The 17,898-nt window shown below is 40.2% G+C and overlaps 1 pseudogene; it reads left to right on the top strand.

Annotated features, from left to right (window-relative positions):
* The first annotated feature begins 105 nt into the window (after positions 1–105).
* On the top strand, positions 106–9,973 carry LOC103273543 (annotated as a pseudogene).
* The last annotated feature ends 7,925 nt before the right edge of the window (positions 9,974–17,898 follow it).

The following is a 17,898-nucleotide window of genomic DNA, read 5'->3' on the forward strand; positions in this document are numbered from 1 at the left end:
TCAAAATAAGTGGATTCTACTGAAGCATGAGGGCAGCAGCACAGGACATGGGCTGATGTGTTGAACATAGGAAGCCTGAGTGTGAATTCTTTTTTTTTTTATTAGAAAGCAGGGTTCCTAGGAAACCTGACACCCGATTGTCCCAGAGACCCTCCCCAGCATCTACCCATCAACTGGGTCAAATTCAGCGGCCAGAGGAAGACTATGGTTCCAGAACTGGGCTGTCTGGGTAAGAAGTGGTGTCATCTGAGAAGACAAGGAAGGAAACTGTGCTGGAAACAGCAGACCCTCTAGGGCAGATGGAAACTCATACTCTTTAGCATTTCCATGACAGCGGAAGCTGCAGTGTGACTGCTGTCATTCTCCCAGAGGAGGTGGAGGAACCATGTGCCATGAGCCCCCTACGTTCCAGAATAATTTGATGCAGGCCAATTGTTTATTGTTTTATGCATTAGATGATGTTATTTTATTCACATAGTACTGACTGTCAATTCTGGGTCTACCTTTTGCTGTTTATTTAACAAATGTTTCATTGTTAAAATGTAGTATGAATTTCTTTATCAGCACTTGCTTGAAGTTCTCAGCCCACACATTTGCTGTATGAAGACGTGCTGAGTCTATGTAGTTGTGGGTCCTTTATGTAGCCATCGGCACCCTGGTGTGAAAAGGAGCCTTGAAACATGGAGAGGAGGAGCCTCGCACAGGGAGGGAGGGACAGCTCTATACCTTCCTCTCTAAGTCTGTGTCTCCTTCTCTTCTAGATGGTCAGGACAGGCCCCCCTTGACTACCTGGCTCAGCCCTGTGATTCCTCAGGGAGAACACATAACTCTTGTTGTCACTCTCATCTTGGGTTTAACGGATCTGGACTGTACAAGGAAGATGGGGCCTATGTTCCTGAGGTGCAGGATGAAATATTCCTAAATAACCTTTTCATGGTTCCTGTGACCACAGCACGTGCCGGAACCTACAGATGTCAATATCTCTACTCTATCTCCTCTTCTCTGTGGTCAGCATCCAGTGATCCCCTGGTGATTGTTGTCAGGTTAGTTGCTCTTGTTCAGGGTGGCTTTTTATTGTCTTAACCTTCTGAATTTTAGAGTTTATCATGGCAGAGTCAGTCAGGGTCTAATAAGAATAGTAGGAAGTTCTCCAACTATTTTGGATAAGAGGGGATGAAATGCAGGGAACAAGCACTGTGGTCGACAGAAAAAGTGTCCCCAATTATTTTGTACATAAAAATACCACAAATCTCTAAATGTATTATGTTGCATTCCAAGGACAATTAAGGTTAAAGGTGAAGTAAAGGTTGTTCATCTGTTGCCCTTGAAATGGAGTAAATATTCTGGAGTGTCCAGTTGGGCTCAGTGTAATCACAAGGGTCCAAATAAGAGTGGGAGGAAGCGGGACATTGAGGGCCAGAGCAATGCATCAGGACAGAGACTCCACCAGCCACTGGGCTTTGAAGGTGGAGGAAGGGCCACATCAAGGAATGCAGGGGACTTCTAAGGCTGGAACAGGCAAAGGAACATACTCTCCCTCTAGAGTCTCCAGAAGGAGAACATAAGACCCTTTCATTTATACTAGTGAGACTATTTCAGATTTCTGACCTCCATAACTATAGGATAATGTGTTGTCTCCTGCCCCATGTTTGTGACAATTTGTTACAGCAGCAACTGGAAACCAATACAGATACCCATGTCAAAGACAAACTAAGAATACAAATAAGGAAAACTGGGACTACCCAGAGATCAGTAGGGACAGGATACTTATTCTACCACAAGTTTGGAAGAGGGGAACAGTGTTCAGGAAGCCAGATTTGAGTCTGCTCTATGGAAGCTGGGACCATGGAGAAGGCACCAACATGTCAGGAGATGCCCCTGAGTCCCCACCAGGACCAGGTTGTGTGGACATTGGGAGGTATCATGGTACCCACCTTACTGCTTAATTCTTATGTCCTCCCAGGGATCATAGTTTGTCCAAAAGCACATGAACCAGGCTTATCAGAGACTGGAGATGCAGCCTGTGGTGGTTCCTCTTTCAGTTCTCCACAGAGAACAGGAAACACATTGGTGAGAAAAGGATACAACAGCCAAAGTGATAAGGATGATCTCAGTGGGAATGGACTCTGATGCTGTCAGAAACAGAGAAACAAGGAGAGGGAGAGAATCAGGGGAGACTATCACTGACAGGATCATAGACTAGGGAAAAAACATGGAGACACAGAGAAAAGGAGAGAGACAGGCACAGAGTATGAACCATCTCATTCCAGGTGCCATAGAATGGAGTGAGGAGGGGTGACTTCTTCTAAACTCAAACTCTCTGTTCTTAGGAATCTACAGAAAACCTTCCCTCCTGGACCACCAATGCCCCATAGTTAAACGAGGGAGGAAGGTCATCCTGCAATGCTTCTCAACAATTATGTTTCAGACCTTCATTCTGCACAAAGATGGGTTGACTGAGGACGCTTTGCCTCTGGTTGTGGACCTCCATGATGGCGTTCCCAGGTCAACTTCTCTCTGGATCCCATGATGTCTGCCCATGCAGGGACCTACAGATGCTACAGTTTTTTCAGAAATTTCTCCTATCAATTATCAGCTCCTAGTAACCCCGTGGACATCATGATCATAGGTGAGAGTGCCCAGACATTCCCCTCACCTTTTTTGGGATACAAACAAGATGTTTTAGGATGCAGAAGTCATGGGGTTTTGAGGAAGGTGAGCATTGGGTTCTTACAAAGAGAGACAGAGTTGGTGAGGGCTATTCCAACAGAGGCAGACAGAGAAGACACCAGTACAGACCGCTTGTCGTAATATAAAGGATGAATTCTAGCAATGCAGAGACTCAGAAATGAGATTAAGAGCAAAGGGAGTCACGACCAGATACACATATACCAGAAGCTGGGTATCCTTCCATTCTGACTTTCTTCAGAGTCCTGAAACAGATTAGAAGTTCAGTTTATGTTTCACTTCCACACTCCCTTCTCTACAAGGAGACCTGAAAGACACAAAAGCATCTTAGCTGACTTGGGCCCTGGAGCTTGGGAACATGTGCTACTCACAGAGGCTGTGTCTATTCTGACTATTCTGACGCTTCTTCCTTCCATGTGGTTGAGCCATAATTCCTCCCAGAATGTCATGATCCCAGGTGAAAGGGAACACCAGCCCTTTTGGAGAGAGAGAGAGAGCCAGAAGCAAATTCAGAGACTAAGAGACACATAAAAAGAAGGAAAGAGAGGCGGAGAAGTGGAGAGAGTGATAGGGGGGCAGAAAAATCCCTAAAGATCAAAGTCCTGAGTGAGGTGCACAAAAAAAGATGGTGATGTGGGGGTGGGTGACAGAGAATCCTCAAGAAAATTAGAGAGAAAGACATGGAGACTGAGACAGACAAACAATAGATGGATGGACAGGCATATGAAAGACAGAGACAGATAGGAGCACTGGACCATCAATGCAGCGAGAGAAAATTCTCAATTTAAGTGTGAAGGTTGGTGTGATGAGGAAGAACCTCTCTATCTAAACTGCTTCTTTTGCTTCCAGGACAGTATGAGAAACCTTCTCTCTCTGCCCAACCAGATCTCATGGTGAAGTCAGAGAGATCATGACCTTGTCCTGCAGTTCTGAGCGTTTCTTTGATATGTACCATCTATCCAGGGAGAAAGAGGGCCACGAAAGCAGGCTCACTGCAGTGTGGAGCCACAGGGGAACACCCCAGGTTGACTTCCCTCTGGGTCCTACAACCTGTGGCAAGACCTACGGATGCTACGGCTCTTTCAGTGGCTCTCCTCATGAGTGGTCAAGTGCAAGTGACCCACTGCTCCTCTCTACCACAGGCAAGGAAACCACATACTTGTCCGATATGTTGTGTCTCAGACTATATCCTAAAGTAACATCTGATGACGATGTAGAGTAAGAAGCATAGAAAAATAGAGAGAGAATCAAAGAAAGACTGAGTATAAGTAGAGGTACCAGGGTGTCACCCCCCAAACCCTCCTTCCTATCTTGCATGGAGGGCCACATTTGTAGATCTATGCATCCAGGCAGATGCAGAAAGGCCTCAGGACTGACTCAGGAGGAGGGGCCACTGGGCTCAGTGTGGGGACATCAGAGGTTTCATCGGCCCCTTACTCGTATTTATTTCCAGGAAGTCCCTGCTGATCTCTCCTCCTCAGAGAGATTTCATCATCACCAACTCTAATTCGCTCCTTTTATCTTTTTTTTTTTTTTTTTTTTCAGTCGGAGTTGCACTCGGTCGCTCAGACCAGAGTGCAGTGGCCACTCCCGGCCACCGCAGCCTCGACCTCCTGGGCTCCGGCAATTCTTCCGCCTCAGCCTTCCAAGTAGCTGGAATTACAGGCATGCGCTACCACGCCTGGCTGATTTTTTGATTTATTGTAGAGATGAGGTCTCGCTACCCAGGCGGGTCAGGCAATCCAACCTGCGGGTCCAACCTGCGGGCTCAGGCAATTCACTCACCTCAGCCTCCCAAAGGCGCGGGATTTCAGGCTGAGCCACCGAGTCCGGCAAGACCACATTTTCGTTATTCACATTTTCATTATTATTGATGGATACTTAGTTGATTCCACATCTTGGCTATTGTCAATAAAGCTGCGATAACCGCTGGAGTGCAGATAATCCTCTGATATACTGATTTCATTTTTTGGATGCTATATAGTAATGAGATTGCAGGTTCATATAGGTGTTCCAGTTTTAGTTTTTTGAGGAATCTGCACACTGATCACCATAATAGCTGTCTTAACATACATTCCCTCCAACTCTGTACAAGGGTCTCCCATTCTCTCAACTTTGCCAGCACCCGTCATTGCCTGCCTTTTAGATACAAACCATTTAAACTAGGGTGAGTGGATCTCATTGTTGTTTTGATGTGAATTTATCTGATAATTAGTCATGTTGATCATTTTTTTCATATACTTGTTGGTCATTAGTATAACTTTTTTTTGAGAAAAATCTTTTGCCCATTTTCCAATCTGGTTATTTGGTGTTTTTTTCTATTGACCAGCTTGAGCTACTTCTATATTCTGAATGTTAATCACATGCCAGATAGATAGTTTTCAAACTTTTTCTCTCATTTTATGAGTTGCATATTCACTTTGTTGATTGTTTCCTTTGCTTTACAGATTTTTAGCTTGATGTAATCAGAATTTTCCATTTTTGCTTTGGTTACCTACACTTTTGAGGTCACACAAGATATCTTTTCTGAGACCGTTGTCATGGAGTATTTCCCCAATATTTTCCTCAAGTAGTTTCAAAGTCAGGTTCTAGATTCAAGGCCTTACTTCATTTTGTTTTGATTATTCTCAGAAGCTCCTCCTGATCTATCACCCTCAGAGAGATTTCATCACCAGCAACTCCTATTTTATCCTTTTATCCTTTATTTAAATTTGTATGGAGGAAAAATACACATATATTACACAAGCATTATATATGTAAACAGATGTATGTGCATAATAATGTATATACATGTATAATAAGAGATAGGAGTGTTATTTCATATTCTGCATACGGTTATCTAACTAGTTTTCCAAGCACCACCCTTTATTGAGAAGACTGCTCTATTCCCATTTTAAAGTCTTGGTGCCTTTGTCAAAGACAAATTAGTTGTAAATGTGTGGTCTTTCATCAGGGCTCTCTGTTCTGTTCCATTGGACTATGGGTCTGTATTTATGCCAATACCATGCTGTTTTGCTTACCCGTGGCTTTGTAAGAAATATTAAAGTCAGATGGTGTGATGCCTCCAAATCCTATTCCATCTTTAAACCCTGAAGTCTCAGAACAGGAGTTGTCACCCAAGAGGGTGATAGGAAAGGGAATGCTGGACTCCCAGGGCCCAGAATTAGATGGCAGAATTTCATCTAATGGACCAACCACAAAGAAGACAGGCAGACCCCTTTCCTCACCTTTCTCATGTCCTGCGTTCCAGAAGACTCTTCGAGTATTTGCCCTTCCCTCGTAGAACCAAGTTCCAAAATGGGTGAGTGAAAAATCTCTCCTATCTCAGGGGAGGTAGAGACCATGGATTCCAGTGTCGACCCAGCCACCTCTCACCTTTGTGATATTGGGCTTGTCATCTTTCCTCTCTGACCCCAGGATCTACAACTGCAGAAGGGGATGGGGCTAGCACAGGATGCTGCTCAGTGGGGTCTCTTAATCTCTAATTTTCCGTAGTTGAAACCTGCTTTAAGCAAGAAAGTTGAGACACCCTTTCCTGGAAAAAGATGGTGGCTGTTCTGCATTCCTAACTGGAAAAGGGTTTCATGGGAGCTGGACAGTGGGACAGGAAGGAAATACTGGTGGGGTGTTCAGGGCTCCAGAGAACTTCCACTTGACAGTGACAGAGCTCCTGTCTATCAGATGCAAGCCTGTTGTACTCAGCAGAATGAGAACATTGCAACAAGAAGGAACTGAGTTCATCCACACGTACCACACTTCTACTCACCTATTCATTCATACAGTCTTCCATGTGCTACCCATGCAATGAATAACCATTTCCAAGTTTTCTGTACCAAATTTCTAAAAGCTTGTTAGATCAAAACAACACAGAAACTAAGATTATCTTCCAGTTTTATAGGTCAGAAGTCTGAAATTTTTCTCACTGCGTCCGATTTTTCTGTTGCTTAATCTTGGTTTTACTAACTTCTTTCTGAGATTCCATTTCACCATATATAACAATCCGTAATTTTCAGAGGAAGAAGAAAAAATGGAGCAGAAGTACAAATAGAGGCACCCAGTGTAATAGCCCACATGCAAGAATGACAAAGGTGCCTGGATTGAAATCATCATTCTACTTCTCTGTGACTAGTTCTTTGGTCCTGTATCACTTCTTTGCCTTATTTATACACACACACACACAGACACACACACACACACACACACACACACACACACACATACACACACTCACGCGCACGCGCACACAAAGAAAAGCAGGCAGAAACCTCTATGGCTTTTCGAGAGCATGAGATCTGATTGAAAAAGTAAAAGCTCCCCAACCCCATCAACACAGTTCTGCAATAGAGAATGCATTGTATTGATGTTTCAAGACTTGATCCTTCCATCCCCCCACCCAAAACGTCCACCTTATCCTTTCTTCCAACCCCATGTGGAGACATGTATAGGACCATATGAGGTGGACACCAACTTCCTCTTGAGTGAGTCCCTATCATGGACTCAGAAACTAAAGACAGAACTACCTCCCAGTTGACTTTTCTCCTAACACAAAAAAACTGATTGTTTGGGACAGGGAATGGGCAACAGTAAACTACATGCAGCATTAGATGGTGGAGGGGGCTATCTCTTCCCTCTGCCCCTCAGGAAGATCACTGGCCTTACATAAACCTCATGAGACCACAAAAGTTGCACATTGCATTCTGAAGCCCTGGACTCACAATCCTCATCACCATTTTTCGATTGTATGATAATGGGGTACCCCCCCAATATTATTTAGTTAGTTAAAACTTTGTATTTATTCTTACACGTTTACACTTCAGTCACCTTCAGAGTACTCTTCATTGGATGCAATACACCTATTGAGACACTTTTTCCACTGCTCAAAACAATTTTTGAATTCATCAATTTTGATACTTTTTAGTGCTTCTGTCATTTTTTGTTCCACATCGGGAAAATGTTTCCCTTTGAGAAATTTTTTCATCTGGGGAAAGAAAAAAGAGTTTGCTCGGAGTGAGAGCAGGTGAATAAAAGGGTTGGGACACACAGATCATGCCAGTTTAGGTCAAAAACTGCTGAACACCTAGCACAACATGCGTTGTGTAAATCACCCATCATGGAATGGACCAACAGATTGGAAGAATCTCAAAGAAAAAAAGAATGAAAGAAGTCACTGAAGCCAAATGCAGCCTCTCACAGCAATGCTAGCTGGTACACTGATACACTTACCTAACAGGAAAAGCCTATACTGCATGGGACGCTTCAAAAGATAATTCTGGATGTTTTGGGGTCCTCGCTCATTAGACAGCTCAACCTTACTTCTTTTGATCTTGATTTCAATTCTCTCTCTTTTATTGGAAATTTTAGTTTGCTTGATTCAAGGGTGTTGTAGATGTAGAGACTGTGAAGCAGACTCACTGTGCACTGGTATCAATCCCAGGGAAACACTCTTAACAACACACACACTGCACCTTGGGCTGTGCCAATTTCTATCACTTACAGGAGTTCCAGGGAGACAGTACACTCACATACAATTTACATAAAGCAGGTTTTTTACTTAAAATAAGCAGCAAGGAAGTGCAGTTTCAGGGCAAGCCAGTCCCCAAGTCTCAAGAATGCTGTGCAGGGATGATGGACTCACCACGTGTGCACCGCAGCTAAGGGAACTGAAAAAGGAGCCTTCTCTGGGTTTATACTCTGGAAACACATGACCCACTGAGCTAAAGCAATGAAAAAAATCCTGTTCTAGAAGAACAGGAGCCATTTCTTCTAATCTCTGAAAGTTGTTGTTTCAGTCCATTTGCATTACTATCAAAGAATACCTGAGGCTAGATGTTTTATGAAGAAAAGTGGTGTTTTAGGCTCACGGTTCTGCAGGCTGATGAAGGCCTCCGGTTGCTTCCACTCATGGCAGAAGGGACATGGAGTGTCATACGCCGAGATCACATGTCAAGAAAGGAAGTAAAGGGAGGGAAAGTGCCAAGCACTTTATAACAACCAGCTCTTCAGGAAATTAATAGAGGGAGAAAATGCTCACCTCCCCTCTAAGAGGATGTTAATCTATTCACGAGAGATCTATCCATGGGGGAATCTGCTGCCATAACCAACCCCCACCCCATCTTCATGTTCAACAGTGGAGACAAAATTTCAGCATGAGGTTTGGAGGAGTCAAACATCCAAATGGTAGCAGTTGTATTCCAGCATGTTTGACAGTCATTCTGAGATTACACTTGTGTAAGAGGGAGAAAACTGTTTTCCCTATCATTTTGACTTGATCTAAAGATGGATTTTATGTAATTTCCTGGAAATAAACAAATGAGAGAAAATTTATGAATGGAGTTGCTATGATTTGCTTCTTATTAGAGTCACATCTTCCTCCAGATAAGCCCAGACACTGGCTTGTTCTGACTGGGATCTTAGTGAACATTGTGCTCTTTACCAGTCTTCTTTTCGTCCTCTTCCATCGCTGGTGCTCTTCCAAAAAGAGTAAGCCTTGGGGAAAAGACGCCATAGACATCTGGGCAATAGAAGGTGCAGGATGAGGGTATGCAGGTGTGTATTCTTGTTGGCGAGATGATGCTTGGTCAAACACAGAAACCACAGAGGGAGGGTCTTTCTGGGGAAATGCCGGTTCCCCTGCTCCTGCCATGCCCTCAGTTCATCAGCCACTCCCCAATTCTTCACTCTCTTCTCAAATCTGATGCAGCCACTGATATCTAGGAGAAGATTCTATTAAGGAAGAAAGTAGGAGACAGAACAAAGGGATAGAAATTGGGAGTTTTATATTGGGTAGGTTCTTCATCTTAGAGAAGTAGAATCGCTGACCCTGCTATTCAGCAGCTGAGTAATTTCAATCATCTGCTGTCTCTCTCTGAGTGGTGGTGTTGACATGTAAAGTGAGGACCCAGCAGTGCCCACCCAAGTGTTTTGATGATTTCTGTCTCCTACAGATGCTGCTAAAATTGACCAAGATCCCAAGGTGGACAGAAAAGTGGCCAGGGAAGTGGGTCCTTCTCAGTCCAGAAACTTTAATAAAATTTTACCCCCTACCAGATCCCTCACTCAATATTTCCCTCTTTCCAGGACTCCGATGGAGGAGACCCACGTGTGGTGACGTACACACAGTTGGATCATTGGGTTTTCACACAGAAAAAAGTCATTCCCACTTCCAAAAGGCCCAAGGAACACTTAGCAGATACCAGCGTGTACATAGAACTGGCAAAATGCTAAGCCCCAACAAAGAGCTGATTCCTGTCTCGTGTGCATACTCAGAATGACCTTGAGGGGGTAATCTGTGGAAGCCATTCCTCTTTCTCAAACCCAGCTTGAGAGCACAAATGTACAACACCTGGAATCTGAACACATCAGTCTTCATCTCTAGGGCCTTCCCTCCTCATCACAACGTGAATCTGAACATGGTTCTCTCCTGTTGACATATTTTAAAAATCTGCACTGCCTACTGGAGAGAAAACAATGTCCTTTGTGTAATTCACAATTCTCTATTTCACATGACACCAGCCAACCTCTACAACTTAACAGACCATATGCAAGTCCTACTTGAGGCTACAATCACTCTGATTAACTCACAATTCCATACATAATTCTAGGCTTAAACACATGCTGTCCCTGGCTACCATTTTCCAGTCTTCTGTCAGCAGAAACACTTCTGTACTTTGTTAAAGATTTCAGTGTAGACCGCTCCTCTTTAAAGAAACATTTTCTGACCTTGTGGTTTAGGTAAGATTCCTCTTTGTTTGCCTGGATTACCTGTGCTGCTATTAGAATGGACATATTACCCCATGTGTTCTTCACTGGGTTCTCATCCCTGGAGTGTGAGCTTCTTAAGGCAGGATCAAACCTGATTTGTCTCTGGAGTGCAAGTTTCCATCCAAGTATGCTCTTCATAGGAGGCTTAAAGGATCACATGTCAAATTAACATGTGAGGGTTCTTACTCACTGCAGACCCAAAAAATTTGGAAGTCCAAGAGGAGACATATATATGTAAGATCATTGTCCTTGTTATTCTTGTCTCCACGAGGTCATGTATCAAAGCACCATCTCGTAGGCTATAAATGTACAGTTCATCCTCATCCCTGTGGATTTTGAACCAGTGGATCCAATCAACTACAAATCAAAAATACTCAGAGCAAAATAGCACACAGAGTTTCAAAAAACAAAACTTGAATTTGCTACACACCAAGTACCATATTGAATCTATATGAGTGAAGTAATGTTTCGGCTGTGCATCAGGCATTATAAGTAATGTAGAGATGACAAAGTTTGTAGGAGAATGTGCATAGGAGAATTTGCATATGGCATGCAAATACCATTTCATTTTACATGAGAAAGTTGAGCATATAAAGATTTTGTTACCTAAGAAGTCCAGAAATACTAAGGATGACTTATAAAATGTTTATTTTTCAATTTAAAAATAAATCTTTAAAAAGATGAGATAAAAAAATAAAAAGCTTTTGTATAATGAGAGAATGAGTTCAGGTTTATGTTTTTCTTTTCCTTATGTCCATTGTCATTTATTGAGAAGACATTCCATTACAACTTAAACCACATTTCAGCTTTTTGCAAATATAAAGAGATTCTATTTACATAAATGCGTTTTTGGACTCTGTTTTTTGCTCAGAGCCTCTCTATGTCTAGTTTCATCACTGTGTAACATTTTACATAGCCTAAAGTACTCATTAAATTTGATAACTAAATTGTTCTTCCTTTTTTAATATCATCCTTATTATTATAGGTCATGTGAATACTCATATAAATTGTAAAACTGGGCTACAGTTTCCACCAAAAAGCTTGTAATTTTGCTGTGATGGCACTAAATCTGTACATCTGTGTGTCTGATAGAAATATAATGCAATTCACATATGTAATTTTAAATGTGCTAGTATTCCAATTAAAAACTTAAAAAGAAACAGTTAAAACTAATTGGAAAAATCTGTTTTATTTTTCCCTATTGATTCAAAGTATTATTATCTTAGCATGTTATCTGACGTGTAGTTTTGGAAAAGATCAGATCAGGTCTAGGTGGAAAAATATTTCTTTCTTCATAATATCTCATCCCCATATTTTAACTTGCCACAGACAACTTTTGTCTTAAGACAAGGATAAGACAACTTTTGTCTTAAGACAATTGTTAAGGATAAGAAGATACACTAGGAATGGGTAGATCTGTCTGGATTATTATGGAAGGACAAAAGAGTACAAGAAATTAACACATCAGAGTTGGGAAATTCACAGGAACTACAGGTGCTGTGATATTTTTGAAGTGAAGGTAACATAGAAGTCAGTATTGTGAATGAATAAAAATGAAAATGATAGCTTTCTGTGCAACAAGGACAGCTGCACCTTCTGTGCACCAGCTCTGTGATGTGGGAAAATTCAAAGAGCTTAAGTATCTTGCAAAGACCACACAGTTTAATGGAATTGTTGGCCATCATGCGGCCCCAGGGAGAAGATTTCTGAGCGAAGTCACCTTCTGCTGCATTATCTCCTATAGACAGAATCGAACTATGGGCTCAGGGGGTCAGTCAAGACATGGGTTTTAAGAGACACTTTGGTTGAGTTCCAGGCGAGACTTTGTGTTGGGTTCCAACATTTGTTTAGCAAGTGACAAGTTTTGTACAGTACAGGACAGGGGAGAAACAGAGATATTTTCTGCAAGATAAGAAGTTGTTCAGCTTTCTCTGCTATCATCAGTTTGTAGAGGAAACTGAGGAGTTACGCTAGGGCCTAACACCCACATCTAGCTAAGGCCTAACACCTACATCAGTTTTACCAGGGCCCCTCATTTTTCTAACACAAGCATGTATCTCAATTCATTTTCTATTGCTGATACCAGAATACCTGAGGCTCAGTAACCAGTAAAGGAAAGAAACACATTTTTGACCATTATGGAGGCTGAGACATCCAAGGTTGAAGAGCTGCAACCGGGAGGACCTTCTTGCTGCTGCGGACTCTGCAGAGTTCAGTGGAAATGCCGGGCATCACACGGCAGAAGGGTTGAACATGCTACTCAGGTCTCTTTCCCAGCTCCACTCCCATGATAACCTACCCATGAGTACATTAATCTACTTACAAGGTCAGAACCGCCTGACTCAATCACCTCTTAAAGGCCCCACCTCTTTTTACTGCTACAATGAAGATTAAGTTTCAACATGAGTTTCAGAAGAGGCAAGTATTCAAACTGTAGTAGTGTGTAACAGCTAAGACAAGAAAAGAAGAATATATGGTCTTCAGGAGATCTGAATGAAAATTGAAGAGATAAGCGAAGGATGATGGAGTTACCAGCTATTGAAGGTTAGAATCCCCCAGAGATCAAGGCAAAAACCCCAGGAAACAGCACAAGAAACTGATCTTTTCCATAGTCCAGCCTATATGTGGCTTTTGGAGCACAGGATTTCAGCTCAGATGCTATTTAAGAGGAGAATTTTGAGGGGATGAGTAATTTTCATAGAGTTCTCTTACAGTGTTATAATTAGAAATCAGAAGCTGCGCTCTGTCCCCAAACTAGGATATCCTCCTTGCTAGACCGGCAGGAGGCTCCTTCAGGATGGCTCAAAAAGTAAAATGGGGTCTTTGAGAGATATAGTCAACTCTGGGAAGGACCAGCTTGTTGAGTTTCTGGAGAACAGAAATTTAAAGAAAATATCAGCGGATTTATGGTGAAAATATGTCTAGAGACCTTCCCATAATCTAATATGTTCTGTGACCCTAAGTGGGGGTTGGTTTTCTGTACCTCAAGAGACGTGAATTCATTGAGATGCACACAATTTAATGATGTCTCTAAATGAAGTTCAGTTCTCCACCTATAGGTGTCAGCAGATACTACACAACAAAGGTTCTCAACCAGGAACAATTTTTACCCCCAAGGAACATTGTGCAATATTTAAAGATATTTTTGGTTGTCATAGCCAAGGAGTAGGAGTGGTACTGGCATTTAATGGGTAGAGGCCAAGGATGCTGATTGTCATCCCACAGCGCCAAGGGCACCCCCCTCCCACACACACACACACACACACACACACAACACAGAATCATAATCTAATTTCAAATGGTAATGGTAATATGGCCAAGAAAACGGTGTCTAGGTTATAATACTTGTTACTATCACAATAGAACCGGCTGGTCAGTGTGCCATGAACCCTGGGAACATGTGGCATATCCTCAGACAGGCTTATTTTTTACCATGGCAAACCATGTTTTACTGTGTATATGCACTCACATACATATACTCAAACATGTATATTTATGTGTATGTTAAAAGAATACACCCATGTATGCACATATAAACATGAGCATACACGCAAAAACATAAATATATATCTTAAACAACACTTGTTTATTATTTGATATAAAATATTTTATATATTAAAATATAGTTAGAAAAACAGCTTTCAGCTTTTCACAAAGTTATAGTTTGGTGAGGATGCAAAGAAAAAGGAATTCTTGTACACTGTTGGTGGGAATGTAAACTGGTACCACCATTATGAAAAATAGTATTCATCTTCCTCAGAAAACTTTTCCTTTGACCAATTACTGTGTACAACAGGATGTTTTGAAATACAGTGGTCTGCATTCAAGGGGTGTCATGAATTCAATCCCTCATAAATCCCAAGCCACGACCATACACTGGAAATTGCAAAATCAGGCTTATTTACATATCCATTACTTCACATAACTGTCATTTTTGCAGTTAGAACACTTAAAATCTACTCTTTGCATTCCCCAAGAGTATAATTTCTTGATAATTAGTTAACAATCAATGGGTCAATGATAAAATGTCCAGGTGAAATCCTGGGTGTGACCTGAGATGGGGATGCATACATCACAGTGCTTATGTGTACTGCTTGGACTGACTGAAATTTAAAATGGTCTCTTTAAAAATGTATGCCATGAATAGCTTGGAGATACTACTTTGTGCAGTTTAGATGCTTTTTCTTATGTAATATATGTAGAAGTAGATGCTATACATACATGATATAGATGAAACTCCTATAAATTTACATACGAGTAGGCAATAAATTATGCTGTGCTTTGATTGGTAGAATTCATAGACTCAGAAAAAAAGATGAGTATCATAAGTGGCCTCTAAAAAAAATCTTCAAATGATACACTTGGGAAATATACAAATTTGTGCCTGCATTTTTAGGCAATGCTGGGTGAGAAAATCTTCCCACTTGGGAAACTTATGCGGTCAAAAAACAAGAAATACCTTTAATAAGAGATAAGTCTTTCTCAGTTCCTACTATCTTCTTCATCACAGAAGATCAGCAGGGCAGGAAATATTTACTATATTGTTATTTAATGATCATGAGGATTTGGGAAACATAGTTGGGCAGCTTAGATAATTCCACAGAGTACTGATATGGACTCCACTGCTGGAGAAATCACAAGGATAGGAATGTGGGTTGTGCTATTTTCCCCAGAGAGGTGTATTGAAGTCCTAACATGTGGTATCTGTGAAGGCGAACTTACAATATCTAAAAGGAAAAAACATAATAAGGACAACACACTTTGCATTAGAAACTATGGAAGTGAGAAATCGATGGGTCCAAAAACTTTTTTAAGTGCTAAAAGAAAATATTTCATACTAGACAACAAAAAAGTTTCTGCAGTAAATATGGTATTTAAGCTTTCTCAGACTTTGCTAATAAAAGCTTTCTTCTCCAATAATTGGTAAGTTAGTAAAACAAAATATTATTAATACTAGTTAGACACTTGAATTTCAATAAAGTAGGAGTCACAGGAATGGTAACTCTTTGTGAAATTTGAAATATATTCTATCAACAACTAACCACATGCTGTCTGCATAAGCTGCACTTCAATCATGAATCCACATAAGAAAAATGTTTTTAAAAATGGTGTTAGATTGTGGTGACAATGCAAAATTTTAAATATCCTGGTAATCAACCACATACATAAAACAGGTAAGTTTTATCATATTTTAAGTAGACCTCAGTAAAACTGTTCAAACTAAAAGAATGGAAGATTTCACCATGCAAAAACTAAAAATAGACAATACTGTAGATATAAAAAGAAGTATTTTCACTGACAAACAGCTGGATATACAAATAAAACACAATCGTTCTAAATGCAAACTCAGAAAACGTTAAAATAAAGGCAGAACTGAAAAATGACGTCACCTCAAAATTATAGCTAGACACAGCAACACTCACCTCACTTCTAGAACGAGTATACAAAAAAATCACTGATGATATAAAAGGCTTTTTTAATTTTTATTTTTTGGTTTTTAAACATATTTTTTATTTTAAAATTGTGGGGTACAGTTAAGGGTTAGGTATACAAATATGCATCGTTCAGGCACCCTTGTTGATAAGGTGTGTCCCCCCATCCCCAGACAGATATTGACTACCATTAATCCCACCACCCTTGCCCTCCCTGTCCCCCCACCCCCAGAGATTCCCACCACTGTCGATCCTTTTCTTTATGATAGATGTTCAAGTCCACTTATGAGTGAGAACATGTGATACTCAGATCTTTGTTGCTGTGAAAGATCACTCAGTATTATGGACTCTAGTTCCATCCAGGTTGCTGCAAAATTGGAAAGCAGTGTGACGATTCCTAAAAGCTCTAAATATCAACCTCCCATATGACCCCGCAATCCCCCTACTGGGAATATATCCTGAAGAACTCAAATCACTCTATAAAAAAGATACCTGCACACGTATGTTTATCGCAGCATTGTTCATAGTAGCAAGAACCTGGAACCAACCATGCTGTACATCAAAAGAGGACTAGATTTTTTAAATGTGGTACATATGCACAATGGAATACTACGTAGCTATAAAAAAGATAAAAGACTTAAAACTCAATTTAATCACTTTTTTCTTACTTTGCTGACGTTTAGAAAACATTCCCCCCAAAATTCCTAATTCACAATCTTTTGCAATATCATGAAACAGTCACCAAAATGCAATTTAAAACATTGAATTTTAGATTACACAATTCATGACAACAGTTGGATTAAATTAGAAATATATGACAGAAATACCAAAAAATTATGAAATATTTGTAGAAAAATAAACATACATTGCAATGATTTATGAATTAAAGAAAAATATTTCAAAGTAAATTAGACAATATTTTGGATCAATTAAAAATGAAAATATACCTCATCAAATGTTTGTGATACAGATCAAACAGTGTCTTCAGAGATATTAATCATCAACTGACTATCCATGTTTGAAAAGATGAAAGATTTAAATAATGATCTAACATTCACTTTAAGAAATACTTAAAGTAAGTATTTTTCTACTTGTGTATTTCAACTTTTTGTTTCAGTATTTTGACTTCTTTCATTATTTCTTGTGGAACCGGCCCTGTGTTGATGAATTCCCTCAGCATTTGCTTGTCCGAGAAACACATGACTTCTCCCTCATTTATGAAGGAGAAGACATTTATTAGTTTTCAGGATGCAATATGCCTGGATGGCTGTTGTTCTGTTTGAGGAGATTGAAGATAAGGACCCAATTCCTTCTAACATGTGGGGTTTCTGCTGAGAAGTGTGCTGTCAGTCTAGAAGGTTTACCTTTATGAGTTACTTGACGCTTTTGTCTCTGCTCTTAGGATTCTTTACTTCTATTAACTTTACATAAAAGTAAGCAAACACAATGATAAGCAAAAAATACATACATACATGACAGTGATGAAAAAATCAGTGAAATCAAAAGTTTCTTTCTTGCAAGAATCTGAATAGTTTCTAAACATTTCAATGGCCACATTTGATCAAGATGATCATATTTTGGCACTCTGTTTATGCTCAATATCAATTTGCAACCAAAATTAATAATTAATAATGTTAAGTACAAGTATTAATGTATATTATATCCTCTGTATCATATATATGAGTAATTCTGCATATTATCTGTGGGGGGGTTACATACAAGAATGATTATAAAGTTCTGAGTCATAAAAGAGAAAACCCAGAAGTAACACTAATGTACATGACAAGAATGGATTAGTTCCTATAGTAATACAAAGACTACTATACTGCACTCCATAAGAATAAAATAGAGCTGTAACATGCAATACATATGTGTTATAGAAATATAAACGTGAGAAAAAATAAGCAAGAAGTAAATTTCATCTTTTTAATTTGAAGTGATTGTATGTATAAGCTCTTAGCTGTCAAAATGTATTACAAGTTATTATCTGTGTGGTGGCTTGCATCTGTAGTCCCAG

Source organism: Carlito syrichta, unplaced genomic scaffold (assembly GCF_000164805.1).
Source record: "Carlito syrichta isolate Samal-C Ts95f unplaced genomic scaffold, Tarsius_syrichta-2.0.1 Scaffold32248, whole genome shotgun sequence".
Classification (NCBI taxonomy): Eukaryota; Metazoa; Chordata; class Mammalia; order Primates; family Tarsiidae; genus Carlito; species Carlito syrichta.